This window comes from Octodon degus, unplaced genomic scaffold, assembly GCF_000260255.1.
Source record: "Octodon degus isolate 3935 unplaced genomic scaffold, OctDeg1.0 scaffold00133, whole genome shotgun sequence".
Taxonomy (NCBI): Eukaryota; Metazoa; Chordata; class Mammalia; order Rodentia; family Octodontidae; genus Octodon; species Octodon degus.
Window position 1 is genome coordinate 7673964 of NW_004524709.1, and position 20425 is coordinate 7694388.

Sequence of the window (20425 nt, forward strand, 5' to 3'; positions counted from 1 at the left end):
ATTTGCGCAGATAAAAAGAGTCCACTGATAGAAAACTTTGGGCAATTCTCAGCACTGGGTAGAAAAGCTTCTACAAACACCTTCTATAGCTCAAATCCAGGAAGAGGATAGACACAAAAGATAAGAAAGGCTCAGATTCCAGGAAACCTATCAGAGGAGGAATCCCTCCCCAGGATGTCAGGTGGCCACTTTTGTCACAGAAAGGAGAAATGGTGAATCATAAACTCCATGCCTCCCAGCCAAGTTTGCCCCATGTGGACCTTTCTCTTGTTGCTTTCTAGTTGCTTTAAACTCCTGTTAGACACCCTGAGATCAGAAGCTCTTGTGAAAAGAGAGAAAGCAAGCAGGTGAATAAACCATGCACAGAGGTTTAGGCCAGCAGTGATGCCTCCTACAAGACAGCATGAACCCTAAGGCATTTTTGAGTTACAGTCATGCTTGAACCTCTTGGTAGCAAAGTAATAATAACACAGATATTATAATGCATGTATAATATATTATATATATGCTTAAAGAGAGCTGTTGATAACATGGTACAGGCACAAAACGAATGCACAGATCAATAGAACACAAAGATATCTCATAAATAAAACCACACACTCAGGACCAACTGATTTTCAACAAAGATTCCAAGGATACACAATGGGCAAAGAACAACCTCAACAAAGAGGTGTAAAAACGGAATATCCACATGCAAAAGAAGGAAGTTGGACATCATCTCATTCCAAATAAAAAAAAAATGAACTCAAAATGGATTACAGTCTTACACACTAGGTCCGAAACTACCAGAATAGTAGAAAACAGAGGAAAAACTCATGACACTGATATGGACAATGATTCTTTTTGATATGACCCAAAAGTAGTGGCAGCAAAAGCAAAATAGACAAATGCTATTACTTAAAACCAAAAGGCGTCCACATAACTGAGGAAAAGCTGAATGGAAAGAAGCACTGTATGGATGGAGAGAAAATATTTGCAAACCATACATCTGATAAGGAGTTAATATCCAAATATATAAAGAATTCAACAACCCCATAGCAAAAAAGAACAAATAAAATAATTAAAAAATGAGCGAAGAACCTGAATATTTCTTTAAAAAATATACATAAGGCCAACACGATATGAATAATGACATATCACTAATTACCAGGGAAGTACAAATTATAGCAATAATGAGATATCATCTCATTGTTAGAAGGGCTATTATGAAAAAGTTAAAAGATAAAAAGTGTTGGTAAGGACATGCAGGAAAGGGAATCCTTGTATGCTGTTGGTAGGAATGTAAATTAGTACAGTCATTATGGAAAACAGCATGAGGATTCATCAAGAATTAAAAATAGGACTTGTGTGTGATGCAGCTACCTTACTGCTGGGGAGATGGCCAAGGAAATGAAATCAGTTTTTCAAAGAGGTATCTATACTCTCATGTTCACTGTGGCATTAATCACAACAGGAAAGATCTTGAAACAAATTAAGTTTTCATGAATGGATGAATTGATAAAGAATATGCGATACAAGTACACAATGGAATTTCAGGTTTAAGAAGAAAGATCTTTCATTTGTGACTACAGAGATGGGGCTGAAGACATTACAGGAAATGAAGGAAGGCAAATGCCAAGCAATATTACTTATATGTAGAATTCAAAAAATGTAAAGTCAAAAAGTATTATGGTGGCTACCAGGGGCTGGGGGTAATGGAAATGGGATTTGGTCATAGGGAATGAAGTTGGGGTGGGGAGATGGCTCAGTGGAATAAGTGCTTCCCTGGCAAGCACAAGGGCCTGAGTTCAAGCCCGGGTCCCCCCCACAAAAAAAAAAAAAAAAAAAAAGAAAGAAAGAAAGAAAAAAGAAATGTCCTGCTCTTACCAAGCAGTCTAAACATAACTTACATGACATTTTATTATTTTTCACATTTTTCCCTAAGCTGAAGGTTTGTTCTACATATTAAATTTTTGTGAAAATTTTTGTTTTATTCTAAACTTATATTCATTTTTGACAAAATATCCTTATACATATTGTGTTAAATATACAAGTATATACATTTTTAGAATTCAAAATGTCACTTATTCCTTTCTGATCTATAAAGAATATGAAAGTTTACACTTCAACATAAAATTCAACCATGTGAGCATCTATGTCACCCAATATGATATTTTCAAGGTGGCATTGATTTTGGATGATTGCTGTTGGTCTATCGATTCATCACCTGGTATTACCCTGAATACACTAGCCTAAGTTGGACCGTAGGGGGCAGTATTTGTGCCTTACTCCTACAAATCCAAAATGTTCTGCGCAGTACTAGGAGCAGCAAAGCTGCTAAATAAAGACCTGCTCAACTGATAAGCAATTCAAAGCAAACGTAGTTCTATATTGCTAGACCATTTTAAGTGGATTGATTTTTATGCAGTTAAATCACTCAACATTTTGGAAAGAACTGCAAATTTTAAAAATAAGAAGGTAGATTTACATTTAAAGTCACATTCCAAAGTTGTATTATTATCCTTGGTCTGTAGAGAGTCAAGTTAAGATTATATATGTGTTAGTAAGCTTTGTATCACTATCACTAATACATGACGTAAGCCAACATATGAAGAAAAACACCTTTTTTGATTTGGAATTTGGCGCCTTCAGCCCATGACTAATTAGCCCTGCTGCTTTGAGCTCAGATCGAGGCCACACAGCATGGTAGAAGTGTGTGGCAGATGATCAGGGAGAAGGGAGACAGGAAAGCTCGGGGTTCCATAATCCCTTTTCAGGACAAGCTCCCGATGAACCAAAAGCCCCCCATGAAGTAACCACCTCTAAAATGCTCTACCACTTTTCAACAACTCCAAGCTTGAGATCAAGCTTTTAACACATGAGACTCTGGGCAACATTCCACACTGAATCTATAGTAGTACAGGAAAGTATTAGAGAATTATGCACAAAATTATTCAGCAGATTTATCTTTGGATACACTGACTCATAATGGACTTCTTCTGATATTATATGCTTATGTAATGTTAAAGCTTTATGAAAAATGTTATTTTTGTAAAGAGACACATAGCAGAAATACTATATTTATATGTTTTGTATATTGATTTGCAATGGGTCAGTCATTTAAGAGAAAGACTTTGCACATGAGATCAGTTAAAGAAATTCAGCACAGCATCATATTCAAGAAATTTTTATTGTGATATTTAAAGTAAGGCAAAATCCTGATAAAGTATTAGAAAATGAATTAATGAGCAGACAGGTTACTTCAAGTAGTTCTTGACAATTTTTCATCCCAAAAGTTGTGGAAGAAAAGGGGCAACCTAAACATCACGAGAACAGGGCAGAAGGTACAGCAAGTATGGAACGTTAAATGAAGGGTGACCTTGAGACTTGAGACTGAATTTAAAATGTAAGTCAAACCAGGGGCCAGGTTGAGTCTGATGCAAGACATTTAGTCCTTACTCAGTAATAGTGGAAGGGGATAGTAAAGAAGCTGTTGGAGCAGGGGACAAAAACAATCAGCTTTTGACTACAGTAAAACTAGTTGCATAATGGGTTGGAAGGCAAGTCTATGAGAGTATCTTAGAGTTCAGATTAAGATAAAGTGTCAAGGTACAACTTGAAGCCTTATTTTTCAGTGTGGCCTAAGTACAGGAGAGGTACCTGTGACTGCTGGGCCCCTGTTAAAAATGTAGATTTTCAGCTTCCAGCCAGAAGGGATCAGAATCTGAATTTCACTAAGACTCTAGATGTCTGAATGCAGATTAACATCAGAGGTGCAGTAAGTTAAGGTGTTATAGGTTTGAAATGTTACTTGGTTCAGTATTAGAATGTGGTGTCTGGCTACACGTGGGAGGCAAGGGAAGGAGAAAAGTAAAATTACTCAGAAATACAGGGTTGTGATGCTATTCATAGAAATGGAAACCCCAGGAGAAGAGCAGCGTGAGGAAGAAGCAGGGGAAGCCTGTGCCATCCAGCAAACATGTGGCAGTGCTCCTGGGCTGAAGCCGAGTTAGGCTCTCAGAGCAAGAAGTAAGTGTGACTCACACAGAAAGGTTTTAACAACTATGAAAATGGATGAAGCTATAAAGGAAGAGCCAGGAAATGGGAATGGAAATCAGCCATGGAGGAGCTAATAGAGAGCCTCCTGCACCAGGAAGGGGATGCACGTGGGAAACTGTGAGAAGGATGAAAAGGAGCAAAGAAAGGCTGGCAGGTCCCATGCCCTGAAAATTGAACTTAAAGATACTGCTTTGAGATTAAAGGAGACATCCAAGGAAGGGGTACATGATTTGTGACACAGAGGATACAACTGACTCTTGGAGAAGTCTTTTCTGAGAGCCCACATAAGCAGGGAAGCTAGAGTTCAGGTTCAGTGTCAGAGAACAGCGATGTCAGGGTGGTACAAATCCTGCTCTTAGTGTAAAGTGAAAACATTAAGAATTAGTTTGAGAGTCTGAAATTGGCACAGAAGTCCTGACTGAATTAATTTTAAATTATGAAACTTTAAAGATTTTTCTTAGGGAAGAAAGTTCAGCAGTGTTCTCATCTTAATGCCTAGGATTATGAGGCAGGCAAACAAGTGGAGAGTCAGAATTAGATTTTTGGCTCAATACAGGGAAGATCTTCCCCTTGTTGCTCTCTTAAAATGGAATAAACTGCCTTGCAAGCATTTATTTCTCAGAGCATCCAGACCATATAGTTTGGAGTACACCAGAGTTGCGAAGCACAAATTGTTCACTGATGACCCCTGTAGTGGTCTGAATGGTGATCCCCTAATGACAAGCCTACTTCCTGATGTCTGGAATCTGTGATCACCTTATATAGCAAAGTTATTCTATGTTATGGTCTTAAAGGCAGAAGCTTACTCTAGATTTTCAGAATGATGCTTTGATTCAATCACACGTTCTTTATAAGACAGCAACACAGAGGAGACACATAGGAAGGAGAGAGATAAAATGGCCGCATGAGCAGAGGTAAGACTGAGATGATCAAAAGCCAAAGAACAGAGGCAGACAGGAGAATCTGATGGGATTAAGGAGGGATTCTCCTCCCATCTCTGGGTTTTGGAAGGGCACATTCGTGCTGGCACCTTCATTACAGACCTCTGGCCTCCAGAATTGTAAGAGAATAAAGTTCTGATGTTCTAAGCCTCAATATGTTAAATATCTAACATTCCTTTCCAACTCTGAGATTGATTGAAATGCCTTTACCTCATATTGATTATAGATTTCTGGAAGGCAGGGTCATTGGCACCCCATTTCTGTGTTTCTAATACAGCATACCCACAGGGCCTGGCACAGCAGGTACACTGACAGGCAGGGGTCCCAAGACACATGTGCACACATGTGTATCAGTGCTAAGCAGATACAGACTGCACAGAGAGCTAGATGTGTTCTACCAGTCTACTCAAACAGGTGTTTATTATAATTCTTTTATCATATATTTCCACAAAGTCAACTTTAGAGAAAACTAACATAAATAGTATGGGGGTTATCTTCGAAGTTAACTCTAATATTAAAGACAGAAAGTACCACCAAAATTCAGAGGAATTGGGCTTCTCAGAGTTGTTTGTTGAAATAGGTTTTCACTTTTTAATAATGAAGTGAGTCAAATACTTAAAAATCATTTATCATAGGGAAAGCAAAGTGGTGGCTGCACTCCAGGAGAGATGAAGAGGGTTGGCTGGCTCTTGTATGGCAAGAAGGATTTGATGGCAAAAAAGGACTCCATATAAAGAAATATTATGCTCTTTCCACTTTCCCACCAGATATCTTTTCACCTAAGATACTGCAGGCAGCACCTAAGAAATGACAGCAAAGAGGACAGGATAACATAGGTGAGAACTTCTTTCTGGTCATCAGTTACAGTCACTTCCACATAACAAGCGTTGAGACTACTTTGCTCTAAGAAAATGGACAACTGCAAAACTTACTGTATCAAATAATATTATCAAATCAATATGTATAGACACACAGATGAATCAATGCAGTTGTTGATTTGAAACAAACAATTCCAATAACATTTGAATTTATGTGTATTCTAAAATCTGTGTAACACCTTTGGACAAAGGCTACTAGAAATGAAAACTGGCATGATGGGACTTTTGCTATGAGTAAACCATGACTATCATTTCTCATCCTATTGGATCCTGAGGGTAATTCCATTAGGAAGGAGTGTATGTGAAGTGACACGTGAATCTAATTGTTTGAATATAACTTGCTGTGACATATTGCAAGGCTCAGTAGAAGAACATGAGAACATATTACAACCATAAAGGTAAGATTTCCAAAGTAAACATCTGGTAGAGCTTCTCTCTAGAGACTATGAAATGGGCAGGAGAGAGTTCACTTGGATCTGTCTCACCTGCATTTTATTTAACCAACAGTAGTTGGAGGATATCCTGTCTGATCTGGGCTGCCCACATTAGCTCCACTTCCTGTGGTAAAGATCACTGAAGGTGGACTATTTTGTGGCTCAGTTGGTGTGCCAGATTTCAAGGGAACAGTGGGGACAGGAAATAGGCCAGGGCTGGGCTAGAACAAATGACCTAATGAAAGAAGGATTAATTTGGTAGTGGATAGTCAGTGACTCAAATTACAGTGGCCAGAAGGGGTGTGGAGGACTGAAATTTGATCCTGCCAACAATGACAGACAAGAATTTTTTTTTTTTTTTTTAATTTGGTAAGGGGAACTTGGCAGTCAAGTCTCTAGGCAGAAATGACACCTGTCAGGAGAGTGGCTGTGCCTTACATCCGGGCTTTGCTCATAGAGGGGCTGAATCAGAGGCTGAGAATCAAGAAGGAGGACTTAGTCCTGGAGAGAATGTTTTGGCAAGAGAAGGAGGGCTGTCAAGGTCAATACTAAAGTTTTTCCAGGCAAAACATTAAATCCAGTACTCAAAATGTGAATGGAAAACATAAGAGAGAACTGGTCCCATGAAATCATAAATATAAGATTTAGAGACACAGAGGTTAGGGGCCCAGGGAGTCACTAGAGCTTACTAGAGTTAGGACAGGCAACCTGAACACAGACTTGCTCCTTTAGTGACCTGCTCTGGAGTACCATGCAGAGCAGCTGGGGACAGCAGGGGCTCCAAGCTCATAATGCATCTGCCAGTTTCTGTCTAACTGTATTCTTTTCCACCACTGATTTTCTTGAAGCATACACATCCTGGCTTCAGGTGGAGCTGGGACAATCAGTGACAAGATGGCAGTGGCTCAGAAGTATCCATCTGTGGGCTCTTTTCCTAGCCAGGGAGCATCACGTCTACCCCTTTGTGGGAGGCTGCAGCTGAGGCCTCTGCAGAAGAGTGTTAAGAAGATGCCAGGTAGCCAGTGTCCTCAGGGCTCCAGGGGTAAAAGGTAGAAGTTCCAATAGGTGAGGAAAGCGAATCGCCAATGTGCAGGGGGGAGCTTGCTAGAATCTAGAGACTCAGTAAGCTGCTACAGCTCCTGGCCAAAAGGCAGATGCAGAGACCAGCAGTTGAGCCAGAGGGCACTGCCACACTGTTGCGTGTGCTCGCCACTTCATCACGGAGTATTTGGGGGATGTGGGTCTTAATCATGCGCTGTATTTCATGGTGTGGCCAAATCCATTCAAAGGGCACCACTGCTTGCATTGATCCTCAAAATCACCTCACAATGTGGACAAGGTAAGCCCTGTCATCTCCATGTACACATTATGGAAAGAAATGCTGGTGGAGGACAGGCATGTAGTTTTCATACAAAGCGTATTATGCTTCAGTATTTTAAACAGCTTCACTACAATGAAACTGTGTTTATTTATTTATTTATTTATTTATTTATTTATTTTTGGTTTGCGAACAACCATAATGCAGAACTGTGGTGCCCAGGAATGTAGAAATCTAGCAGCTGCCTGGGCTGAGTTCACCAGTGAAAGGGATCCTTGGCACCTCACAGTCTCCCCATAGAAGGTGGGGAGGGCAGTGACAATGGATTTGGGCTCAAGGTCAGTTTTGCGTTTGGTCTGTGCAAGGACCTCTTCCTTAATGAAGAAGGCAGGGCACACCAGGCCCCACAAACTAACCTCCAAGGAGACTGGCTCTGTCTCTTTTCAGATTCATTCCAATGATATCTTCCTAAAATCAGAGCTTTCCTTTGAGGATCTAAAAGACTAAAAGGAGGACAGATCTTTTGCTGGAACTTCATAAATGAAAAGTCTGGTACAGTACTTCATAGATGCCATCTCTGGGAAAAAGCTGCATACAATACATTCCACAATTAAGCACTGGACATAGTTTATGATGAATGTCAGCTTTCAAATAAACCTTGTAGAAGGGTTTGATTCATTTTTTATTGGAGCCATTATATACCTTTTTATTCTTCTGTAAGAAAAACTTATTTTAAATTTGCAAATATACTATATAAAAGGAAACATTTTCAATTACTCATGCTTCAAAATCATACTTGGAAGAATAATGCCATTAGTCAGGATAGATCATAATATAAAATTAGGCTCCATAAGTGAAGGATAGCTGTATCTCTGAGTACCGAGCAGAGTTCCCATCTTCCTGTGATTCACAGTTCATTCATCTGCGAGCTGAAGTGCCACTACACCACAGCTGTTCTCTGTGTAAACTTCCCCACACTGCAAACAAGGCTCAGCTTCTTACTAGTTACCCTGAAGATGTCCAGGCCATTTGAAAATAAGCAACGAAATCTGCCAATGTTAACAACATTATCAGGCGAGAACACTCCACGGGCTCAAGGAATGACAAGATATTTTAGGCAAAAATCTGAAAATAACTACTACCTTGTAATTTATAGATCAACGCTGCAACTTTACATTTAATTAATGTCCTTTAACTTTCTGTCTACTCAGTTTATTAGTGTGGATCCAAGAAATTCTGGTATTTCCAATTTCATATTTTTTTCTGGGCTCACTTTCAACAGGTTGCCTGTAATTAAAAGCTAAAATATGGTTCAAAGAAGCTGGTATTTGTGCATTCTTTAGCTAAGACTAACAAAAAGTTTTCTGCTTAATAAGAAAACAAATCATTAGTTTTTATAAAAGAAGAATAAGAAAGTACACTTTACAGGCTTTTTAATTCTGCTTTACAAGCTTCAGAAATATATACTTCTGAAGCAATATTTCACTATTCACCCTCCCCAGGAAGAAAAATAGTGTAATGAATATTCATACTCTACTCTTTAAGAGTTTCCTAAATACATTTTACTGTGAATTTGACTCAAAACTACTTCTATAATTACACCTCTTCCTGCTGTAAGCCTTGATCAACTCCACTGCAAGATTTCTCTACATCTTGCCCTTTTTCCAAAATTATACTTTTCCCTGACAATAATTCTCCAGGTCAAAGATTTAGAAAAATTGTTTAGAAGTCTACTTTTAAATCTCAATTACTTTTTCAACTATGAAGTACATTTAAATAATTCCTCATTATGCTGAAGTATAACAGCATTTCATTGCTGTCATTTTCACATTAAGTTTAGTCTCATTGCACTTCCCAGCCTACAGAAATATTCTCCATCAGATGTGTAATGCAATTATTTTTAGATTAGTAATTTAAGCTAAAGTTATATTTCCATATGGAAACCACTTCAACAATGAAATGCTTTCTAGCTCATTAATAGCTAATTATATAGTAAGTTAATTGAGACAGAGCATGTAAACAAACTCTAAAGACAGAATATTCAGTCTAGAAATGTGCAGTGGGAATCACATGTCTGTGGCATGTTGAAGACACACTGAAAAGGCAAGCATGTTCTGTGAAAGTGCATACTTCGCAATACCGGCTCCTGTAACAAGAGGGTGCACCCGACAGCTGGTCTGTCTACAACATCTGAAGCAGAAAAATCTCAGTATTTTAATATTTTTTCTTTCTTTACGCTATCACCAATCCTGCCTACATCTATGCATTTGTTCTAAATTCTGTTTTTCCTTTCCCAAAATGTATATTCTCAAGCTGGATTTCCCTCTTAAACAAACACATAGGTTATGTTTTAAATAGAGGGAGAGTGGTGAATGGATCATGCAATACAACCTCACACTGTAAATTTATTTTACTATACAATTACTAACCACGCTTTAAGAAAAATTAAACGTTTCCAAATAGGAGGTCAAAACAAGGGGCCGTGTTATGCATTCTGCCGGAGCCTAGAGGCCAAAGAGAAAGGAAAGATATGCTCATAATACCCTGTGAACCCCCCGGTGTCCTTAACAGCAGGATTTCTCTGGTGAATACACCCCCGCCCCCAGGGAGAGCCAGCCTTTCACACTGCAAACAAGACCAGCGGGGCGTTGGGGTAGGGGGCTGAATCCTCACCGACTTGGGACAGGTTCAAACGCACTTGTACACGAAGGAAGGTTTACATTCCTGAAATCTGTCCATATGGATTCCATTCGCAAACTCGCTACCTCTTCCACTTCCAACCTGCGTGTGCAAACAGTCGCACACACGCACAAGCACGCAGCACAAGAACACAATTGCACAATCGCACCGCCAAGTACACAAGCGGATTATATTGCTCCAATATAACCCCCTCTCGCCTTTTAAAAACACGCAGACATTAACCCTGCCACAAGGAGGCTGCGCCCGGGACGGCTGCACGCTGGAGATCCGGCGCAGTTCAGGGGCCGCCGCGGCGCGAGTGTACACTCTGGTTGGTTCGGGAAAGACGCGCGCCCGGGCTGTGTACCTTCGCCCGTGTTACTTTAAGTGCAAAATTTGCCTCTTCACTCTCTGAAATGATAGCTAACTAGCGGCCCAGCCGCGACGTTGGTACACGCTTTCTTAAAAAACGGCAGGAAGGGAAATGCTTCCACCCGCCCTCTTGGAGCACACCACTCACGCGCGCACAAACACAGCGAGCTTAGCTGGTCCCGCAGTTATTGCCTTAGGATCTGGCATTGGAAGGAGAGAAAATCGAAGCGAAAGAGCTCTGGGGAGGGCGAATCCGGCTTTCCTCTGGCCACCACTCGCTTTACCCGGTTCCTATCCGTACACTGGGATGCCACTTGGGCACTCCCTACCCTCAGTCCTGGAGCGCCAGGTCCTCACCAGATCGCGATCCTAGGTTTAAATCTCCTGCATTCCAAATCTATAGGACAACCTTCCGCATCCTTCCCCAGTCTTTTCTTTATAAACTCTACCAGGAAAACCATTTCCTATCCTTATCCGCGCTGCAAACTTTTTCCTCCCTTTGCAAGGAGACAAGGAAAGAAAACAGACCAGCTGCTCCTGCCACCCGCCTTGCCCAGCGCCTGGTGGTAACGGGCGCAATCCTTACCTGGGCAGCTGCGCTCAGGTAGCTTCCCACGCCTGCCGAAGCGCCCAGTGTGTCCAAGCCAGCCTGCTGCGGTCCCCGCCGCTGGGCGATCAGCGAGCGACGGTCCTTAGAGTCGCGCGTCTCTGCCTAGCGTCGCCCTCGCAGTCATCGCCCGTCTCCTCCAAAGCGCCGTGGTCGCTCTCGCAAACCGATCCGGAGCTTTGGAATGCGGGATGGCACAATCTCGCCCCGCAGCGTGCGCCCGGGGTCCGGGAGCGCTCTGCCCCACGGCAGCGGCGGCTACTCGTCACATGCCGCCTCCGGGCAGTGGCCGCGCCACCTGCCCGAGGGGAGCAGCGCCTGGGCTCTTCGCACGCCCTGACTCTTTCTGTCCGCGCCTTTCCCCCTCTCTCTTCTCGCTGGGCTCTCACTCTCCCTTTTCTTCTTCTTCTTCTTCTTTTTGTCTCCTTATCTTGTACGCCCCTTTCCCCGCAACAAGCAGACAGAAGGGGCTCTAAAGGGGAGGAGGGTCTTTGCCTCCCCGGGAGCACTTCCTCTGCCTGGTGGTGGCGGTCGTGGCTACAGCTGGCCGGTTCCTCCTCTCTTTCCTCCTGCTTCTCCTCCTCCCACCACCCTCCCCTGCTCTTGCTCAGACTCCTGCTCCTGCTCTTGCTCCTCCTCCTCCTCCTCCTCCTTGTCTTCGTCCTCCTCCTCTTCCTCCTCCTCCTTCAAGCGCTGCCTGTGAGTGCTGGTTTAACGTTCAAGCTGCCTGGTGGAGACCCAAACCTGCCTGGCTTCTGAGCATGCCCAGCTGCCCCCATGCGGAATTGGGTTGGGTTCCCAGCCTGGCAGGGGGCTAGGAAACCCGGCTTGGGAGATCCTAGAGTGTTTTCTGGGTGAGCTTCATGCACACAGGACCCGAAGCTGGAGAAGAGAACCGCTCGCACCCCGCTTGACCCTACGTGGTGCCGGTTTGTGCCCAGAGTGCCTCCAGGACAGAGTGTGCTGCTTCTTAGTTTCCTGTTCTCTTTTAAACTGGTTTCCTAGGACAGCTAAGGACTGGAAGGAAGCGGACTCTTTAGACGTAGCTTACTGATGCTTGAACGCCTTCATTAAGTACATTAAGGAAGGGGTTCCTCCCAAGGACAGTCTGCTGCATCTACTTTTTGACACTTAATGAGAGTCTGTGTAGAACAATGTACAGTAGTAGAGGACAATTTGGCTTTTTCTCCTCTAGAAGTTTACTCCCTCAAATAAATAAATGAAGAATCTGTGAATAAGACACAGGAACGAGGAGGTCTTCATGAACACAGACAAATGCACACACACACATGCACACACTTTTTTCGTTAGAAAAAAAATAGTCTTTCTACCTAGGCTTTTATATTTAAAGATAGTTTATTAATGTTTACCACTGTTTTTCTAATACCATAACATGTCATCAAATGATTTACTTCAACTATTTGATTTAAATAACAAAAATTAAACAATATATGAAGGCTAAGAGCCTATAAAAACCCATGTGCAGGTAGCTCACAAGTGAAATTACATTAATTAAGCTATATCCTTGTATATTTATTTGTAAAGGTGATGGAGAGTCTGGAAAAGTAGATGATTTACTTTTACATGTACAGCAGGGTTGTAATCACATCTCCTGAATGTTCCCACTTGTGCAGTCATATTTTCATCATAAATAATTTTTGCAAATTATATTCTGCATAAGTCTTTAGAACCATTTTAGATGCTTCCTAGGCTTTTAAAGGTCATAAACAAAACTCAGGAGAGATGGGGAGAGAGAGAGAGAGAGAGAGAGAGAGAGAGAGAGAGAGAGAGACAGAGAGATAGTCAGAGACAGAGAGACCAAGTAAGAGAGACAGAGCCAGAGAGACAGAGACAGAGACAGATACACAGAGAGAAGTTTTCTGTTGTACAGTTAGCTAACTAGACAAGGAGGAAATGGAGAGCTACCAGTTACAATGAGGTTGCCCGCAGCAGTGCAGAGGTTTTCTTGAAAGGACAGGGGAAAAAGCATGCACAATAGGGTCACTTTGCAAAGCTCAAGGAAGAGTGGACAAGAGGGAAGGAGAGAGGGGAATGAAGTTAGCACAGTATGAAATGAGACTTTGAACAGTATTAAAAGTAGCAAATGATTTTTAATATTTACATTGTTCAAGAAGACCAATCAGAAAAAGATCAAGTTCTTTTTTTGTCCTTCCTCCTGTAGGTGTAATGATTTTTAAGAGAGAAGTCACTAAACATTGCTTAGAGAGAACTGAGCAATAACAGGAGGAAAGCTACTGAGAAATCATGGTACTTAATTTTATTCAAACACTCAGGCTTAGGTAAGTGGTATGCGGAGACTGAAATGATAATGATGATATTAATGTAGCATCTGATTTGTTTGGATAACTCTCATTTTGGAAATATAATTATTGTCCAAAATATCTCTCTGATTTTGAAAACAAACATTCAAACAATACCATCAACTTTCCATGGGTTCTGCACCTTTGAATTTGACCACTGAGTAATTAATAATTTTTTTTTGAAAAATTACATCTATACTCAACATGTACAGATCTTTTGTGTCATCATTTTATAAATAATACAAATAACAACTATTTGCGTGGCATTTACACTGTGCTAAGCATTATACATAACCTAGAGATGCTTTCAAGTACATGCTGTGTAGGTTATGTGAAAACGCCACACCATTTTATATGAAGGTCTTTAAACTTCTGAGGATTTTAGTACGCGCAGGATTTCTGGGACCAATTTTCCTGAGTCACTGAAGAATGACTTCTTGATTGGTTAATTCCAAGAATAACAGCTAATATTTATGAAGCATGTACTATGTGAGGGCTCGAAGCAAAGTACAATACAAACATCTAATCAGACGATGAAAAGCAAGTTGGAGAGATTGCTCAGTATGCCTACTCATTCTTTTATTCTTTTGATGTGAGTGTATTTCATCACCATTTAATGAAAGAGAAAAAGGGAACCTAAAGGAATGAGCAAATTGAACAGTTTATAGCTAAGAAAATCTGAATTCAAATTTAACATATCTTTCTCCCTATGTGGACTCACTTTTCGCCTGTGATACAAGAACACTTCCAATAACATAGACAGGAGTAAAAAGAAGACAAATAGATATATTGTACCTCCCAAAAGAAAAAAAAATAGTCGAATGGTATATCCTTCTGGTGACTGAATTTGAGATTGATGATTGGCAATATTCTAGAGAAGATCATGAAATAACCATTTGTGTATCGGGGGAATAAAATCAACTGGAACTTAGCAAAAGTATATCAGACTAATTTTATTTCTTTTTGCAAATAGTCATAAACTCACATGCATTGTACTTCATAATTTCAGATTGCATTTCTTAATTTCAGTCAATCTCATTATTTTTATAGACAAGATAAATCTGGAATGAATATTTGTACTGAAAAAATTACTTGCTAACAGTTTTGACTAAATTGCTCCAGGTTCCTTGGTAAGTGAATCTATCCTTGATTAGGGTAATTTGTTTGCCTCTGGTTTGGTGTCCTATTGTTGTGGTTAGGGGTTTTGCAACACAGGACATTTTTTATGTATTTAGTACAGGGTCTCACTACACCAATTGGACTTGTAGTGATCCTCATGTTTTCAGCCTCCCAAGTGCTGGGATTATAGGTGCAGACCAGCATGCCAGTCTCATTTGCCATCTCAGTGGGCCCCGGGGGCGGGACAAGCTCAGCACACTGGGGATCAAAACCTAGTCCTTGCATCTGCCTAAGTAGACACTTTAATTCACTGAACTATCTGGCAAGCCCCAGGACACATTTTCTAAGATTATTTTATAATGAATCACCCAAATAATCATACATAAAGAGTGTAGGAAATCCGTCCACACAGTAAAGACCAAAGAATCCAGCTGAGATCCTCCATCCTAATATCCTGCATGAGTCCAGCTGAAAACCTAGAGCTTATAACAATGCCTCTCATAGGTCTAACTGGAGGCCTAGAGCTCATGACAATGTCTCATGCAGGCCTGCTTCATGGATTTTCACTGGGAAGACCCAAAGGTCATTGGTGGAAGCTAGAAAGTCTATGCCAGCAGGATGAAGGATCTGTTATAGCAGGCTGAGGGAGGAGAGCTGGAGCCAGGAAGCAATGCTCAGGGTAAGAACCAGAGCTCCCCCAAAATGTACCACAGCTATCATCAGCAACAATGAGGTCCCGAGCTCCTCCAGCAAGGATGAGCTGACTTTCTATTAGAAAAGTTGAGTTACCATCAGGAAAGCCAACGCAACACCCTTTTTCAGGAGACTGAGCTGTGCACCATCTTCTCCTCTGGAGCCAGGAAGCAATGCTCGAGATGAGGACCAGAGCTCCCCCAAAGTGAACTGTAGCCATTCCCAGCAACAAGTATGTCCCAAGCTCCACCTCTGATGGGAACAGCCAAATTCATCAGGAAAGCCAGCATGATAAGTTCCTCTAGCACAATAGCCCAAGAGAACCAGCAGTTTCCAACAGCTTCCAGAAGCTTCTCCAAACAGCTTCCCTACCCACTGCACAACAGCTTCTCTCATTCTGCCTCTTATGCTGCTGGCAACAACCCTCAGCTGGGTCTCCCACACCCAGCACCACCCTAGTTCAGCTCAGCTGGGTGTAACTAGTTGACCATAACAGTTGGCAATCTACCACACCTATTGTTCAATAGATTTATCAAATCATGTTTCAGAGGAAAATATAAAGGGATACTAGCTGGACTACAGAGCAAGTAAAAAACAATTGAGTGGCATTTTAAGATGTCAAGAATCAACAACTCATGAATACTGACATGTAAATATTAGTCTAAAGCAAAGGAGGTAAGCGACAGCTGGAATGAATAATGAAATCCTATATTTTAGGCTTGTGAAAAACTATCAGGATAAATACAGGACTTTTCAATTATTAAATAAGACTCTGGTTATAAACAAGATAGTGAATAGCACATTTTTCTATTGTAAACTAACTGTAAAACCTGGGGAAACTGCATAATATTTTTAGTTAGAGCAACCAAAATAGTGCTACAATCTGTAATAGAAGACACATAGGGTAAGCCCATTACCACTGATTAGTTTTCCCCTATGGGAAGTTTTCTTTTTTTAAAAACAGAGATTCTGAGGGGAAGCAAGGAAGCTAAGACCTTCTGTCTTCCTGAAGAGGATACTTAAGAGCTTGGAACTACAAAGGTATCAGAGATTTCAGAAGACAACAAACAAAACAGAAGCCTCAGCCGCCCGAGTGGTGATTCATTCCATAGCTGCAATCGTGGGCCACAGTTATTCAAGGCTCTGCTGCTGGATACCTGATGAAGCCCAGTGGCTGAGTGGTTGAGACCTGGATAGACATACTCTAGAACACAGAGTTCTGAGGCATTGCAATTTGGGCACAGCCAGAGTGGTAAGACTTTGGTGAGCCCTGTGTACCTCTGGCTGCAATGTCCTGAGAGATACACCCTACATGTGAAGATGAGTCTCTAAAAGAAACGATAATCTCAGGTAGATTTGTTCTCAGGAAACTAAATCTGGGTCTTTATAGGTTCAAGGTGAATGATTTATGATTTAACCACCTGCGGACCATGGCTAAAAGTTCGTAAGAGGAAGAAAGTAGGCTAGAATCTCTAAAACTGCAATGTGCTTCCACAATGTATCAGACATATCTAGAAGCAGTAAAGTAACATTCACAATCAAACACAGAAGCAAATAAATGATCTACATTTTGGAAATGATTGGCAAGGACATCTAAATTATGGGATTAATAAGTTTTTTGCCTACCATAGAAGTAGGCAAAATGAAAGAAAAAAATAGAGCACTTTAGAGTAATGTTAGAGCTTATAGAAAAGAATCAGGGGCTGGAGGCATAGCTCAGCTACCGAGCATATACAGATAGTCTTTGATTCAACCATATCACTAAAAACAATAATCAAAGCTTTATGAATTGCTAAATGAAGATGTAAGCAAATGAGTTTGAAAGACATTTTGATGAAAAAGAAGATAAGACTAATAGTCTCAAATGAAAATCGATACAAAATATACAGGATGGGCCAAAAGAGGAAAGAGGAAGAGATGAAATATTTGAAGAAATAAATGCCACAAAAATTTCATAGCTAGTAAAGTTATTAGCCAAGAAATTCAAAATCCCAATAAACCATAAGTATAGAAAACAACCAGTAGGCCCTTGAGGGTCACATGGCTGAAAACAAAAGATAAAACAGGAAAAGTTAAAAAGAGCCAGAAAGAAGTAAAAGAAATGTCACCTTGAGCATTGTGGCAAAAACTTGATCAGGCAGAGTGACTCAGGCCTGTAATGCAGCACTTCAAGCAGCTGAAGCAGGAGGATCACAAGTTTGAACTCAGTTTTTGCAATTTGACAACTTATCAAAATCTGGGTTAAATCGCAGTGCCATGAAAAAAGACTAAAAAATTGAGAATGAAGAGACAGAACTGTTCTACTATGTACGTACTAATGCATATACATTTCTTGGTTCTACTAGAAATATTCTAGACATTTTAAGGTATTGGTTCTTCTCAAACTGCTATCCCAATGAAAATCCCAAATATGTGAAGTGATCCCAGCTATGGAGGCCGATTTTCCCTTGATGGTTACCAAAATGAATGTCAGTATGGATTACCCAAAATGACATCTGGATGATGCTGCCCCTCATATGATTATATTGCCTAGTAATGGAGTGATCTTCTTAGTTTATGTAAGTATACTTTGCTGTTTGCACAATGATGAAGTCACCTAACAACACATTCTGTTGTTAAACAATACTCCTGTGGATATGTAAGATTCATCAAAGTGAATATGTACAATGTGTACACATTGCTGTGCACACACCATAATTCACATTTTAAAAATTATCATCTCTTCAGTATCTGGTTGGCATAAAGCACTAGCACTAGTTGCAAGATAAAATGGGGGAAAACAAACTCAAGTAATATCAAATTCTTGTTATGGTATATGAGAATACCTGCCTCATCTAAAGTTCATGAAACAAAGACTTTGGGTTGCTGGAACATTGGAGGGCTTTTTTATCAATAAGAGAAATGAAGTAGGAAAAAAAAAAGAGAGAGAAAAGTAGAATACTTATGCAAAGTGACAGTACCAGGCCAAGAGTAAAACAACTGAGATCCATTTATTTTTCATGCGTGCATTCATTTACTCATTTAAGGTACTCACTGAATTTTGCTAAATGCCATATACTGGTGGAACACTAGGGAGACTAAGACATCCATAAATAGTTCAAGAATGGAACTCTTAGGGCTGGGGAGAGAGCTCAGTAGAATAAGTGCTTGCCTGGCAAGCACAAGGTCCTGAGTTCAATCCCTGGTGCCACACACACACACACACACACACACACCCCAAAAAACCAAAAAACAAACAAACAAACAAACAAAAAAAAAACACAACAGAATGGCATTCTTATAAGAAAGACATAGGAGGCCTAAATCATGATCCTGAGCTTTTGAATAAAGTGGAAACAAATTATGCAGTTCTAGAGGAAGTTATAGGGACCTATGCTTCAACTCATGATAGGGAAAACCAAAAGGTATTGAGATTTTCGTTTCTGGAAACAAATGTAGACCAATTATTATTGGTCTACATAATTGGCAATCACTTTTGATTCCATCTTTTTATTGGATAATGAACTGTGCACTTTGTGTTTAATTTAATGTGTACCTTAATCAAGAAATTCATATCACTGCCTTTTGATGATAGGGACATTGTCCAAGCAATATAGCAAAATCCAAATACAACTAACAATTCCTCTCTTTTAGATGATAATTTTAAAAAGTGTTGCTGGAAGTATGTCTTGCAATGTTGGAAGTGAGGTAGTTGAAATATATGATTTCTTTTTTTAAATATATTATTTCTAGTCTTCTAATTTAAAAATTCCAAGAATCTATGGCATGCATGATAGTCTAAATAGGGCTGGCCAAATAGCTCAGTGGATTAAAGCGCCTGCTTAGGCAAATGCAGAGGCTGGGAGTTCCCCTGCCTGCTGTGTTGGCCCCATCCCTGGGGCGCACTGGGACATTGATTGAGGCTGGGCATGGTGGCACATGACTGTAATCCCAGCACTTGGGAGGCTGTGAACAGGAGGATCACTACGCAGTGAGGCCCTGTACACCCTGTCCTAAAATCATCATCATCATCATCATCATCATCATCATCATCATCATCATCATATAATACTTTGTCTGCACTGGAACTTGTGACATTTTCCAAGTTTCTGTTCTTGAAGGTCTTTGTTTACTAGAAATCTCTTTTAGTCTCAAGGGTTTCATTACTTCATAAATACTAATTAATCTCAAACATAGATCTATAGCTTATCATTCTCTAAACTATATTTGTGAAGTACTAATATCCTTGTAAATATAAATAAATCAAGATACATTTCCACTAGTAGTAGTGTCTTTAGAGCTCTCTATAGCCCCCTAGAGATAAACAAGACACCCATAACTTTTTAAGTAGATTGTACAATCTTACAATAGAGAAAGCTGCAACATTTTTCAGACTAACTGGAGATACCATTTCTCTCTCTCTCTCTCTCTCTCTCTCTCTCTCTCTCTCTCTCTCTCTCTCTCTTTTTCCTTTCTTTTCCCTCCTCTTCCTCTTCTTTCCCCTCTTTTCATTTTATTTTCTTTTTATTTGTGGTACCAGGGATTGAACCAAGAGCCTCAGCACTGAGCCAAATTCCCAACTCTTTTAAATTTTCAGACAGGATCTTGGTAAATTACTAAGTTACCCGGGCTAGGCTAAAAATCGGGATCCTCCTGCTTCAGCTTCCCAGAGGATGGGAATAACAAGATGTACCAATACACCAGTTTGTTTGCTTTGTTTTGTTTTCCTGACAATGCTCAGTGTTTGCTGGAAATTGGAGCAACTGGAACTCTGATCCCTCTCTCTCCATCTCTTGTGCTCTGTTGGGTGTATCCAGACTGTGGCCATGTTCCTCCGAGCTGTATATGGGAGCAATTCTGTGTAGAACAAGGTTTCAGCAATACAAATTGGAAGGTAACAAATTCATCTTTTCCAATGATGCTTGTTTTACTTTCTCTCTTCCATGTCTAAAGCTTCTCCTTCTTCATGTAATCTCATGAAACATTACCTTTCCAGTCCACTGTACAGCAGTACTGATTCTTGATTTTTTTTTCCAGTACTGGGGA

General features: G+C 40.5%; 1 protein-coding gene across 1 annotated transcript in view; it reads right to left on the reverse strand.

Annotated features, from left to right (window-relative positions):
• The window catches only part of Chrm3 (cholinergic receptor muscarinic 3), a 528248-nt gene extending 516970 nt beyond the window's left edge, over positions 1 to 11278 (reverse strand). The window contains exon 1 of the mRNA XM_004641283.2: positions 11247 to 11278. The gene's annotated coding sequence lies outside the window, so the exon portion shown is untranslated. The remainder of the gene's footprint in view (positions 1 to 11246) is intronic.
• Positions 11279 to 20425: the final 9147 nt, after the last annotated feature.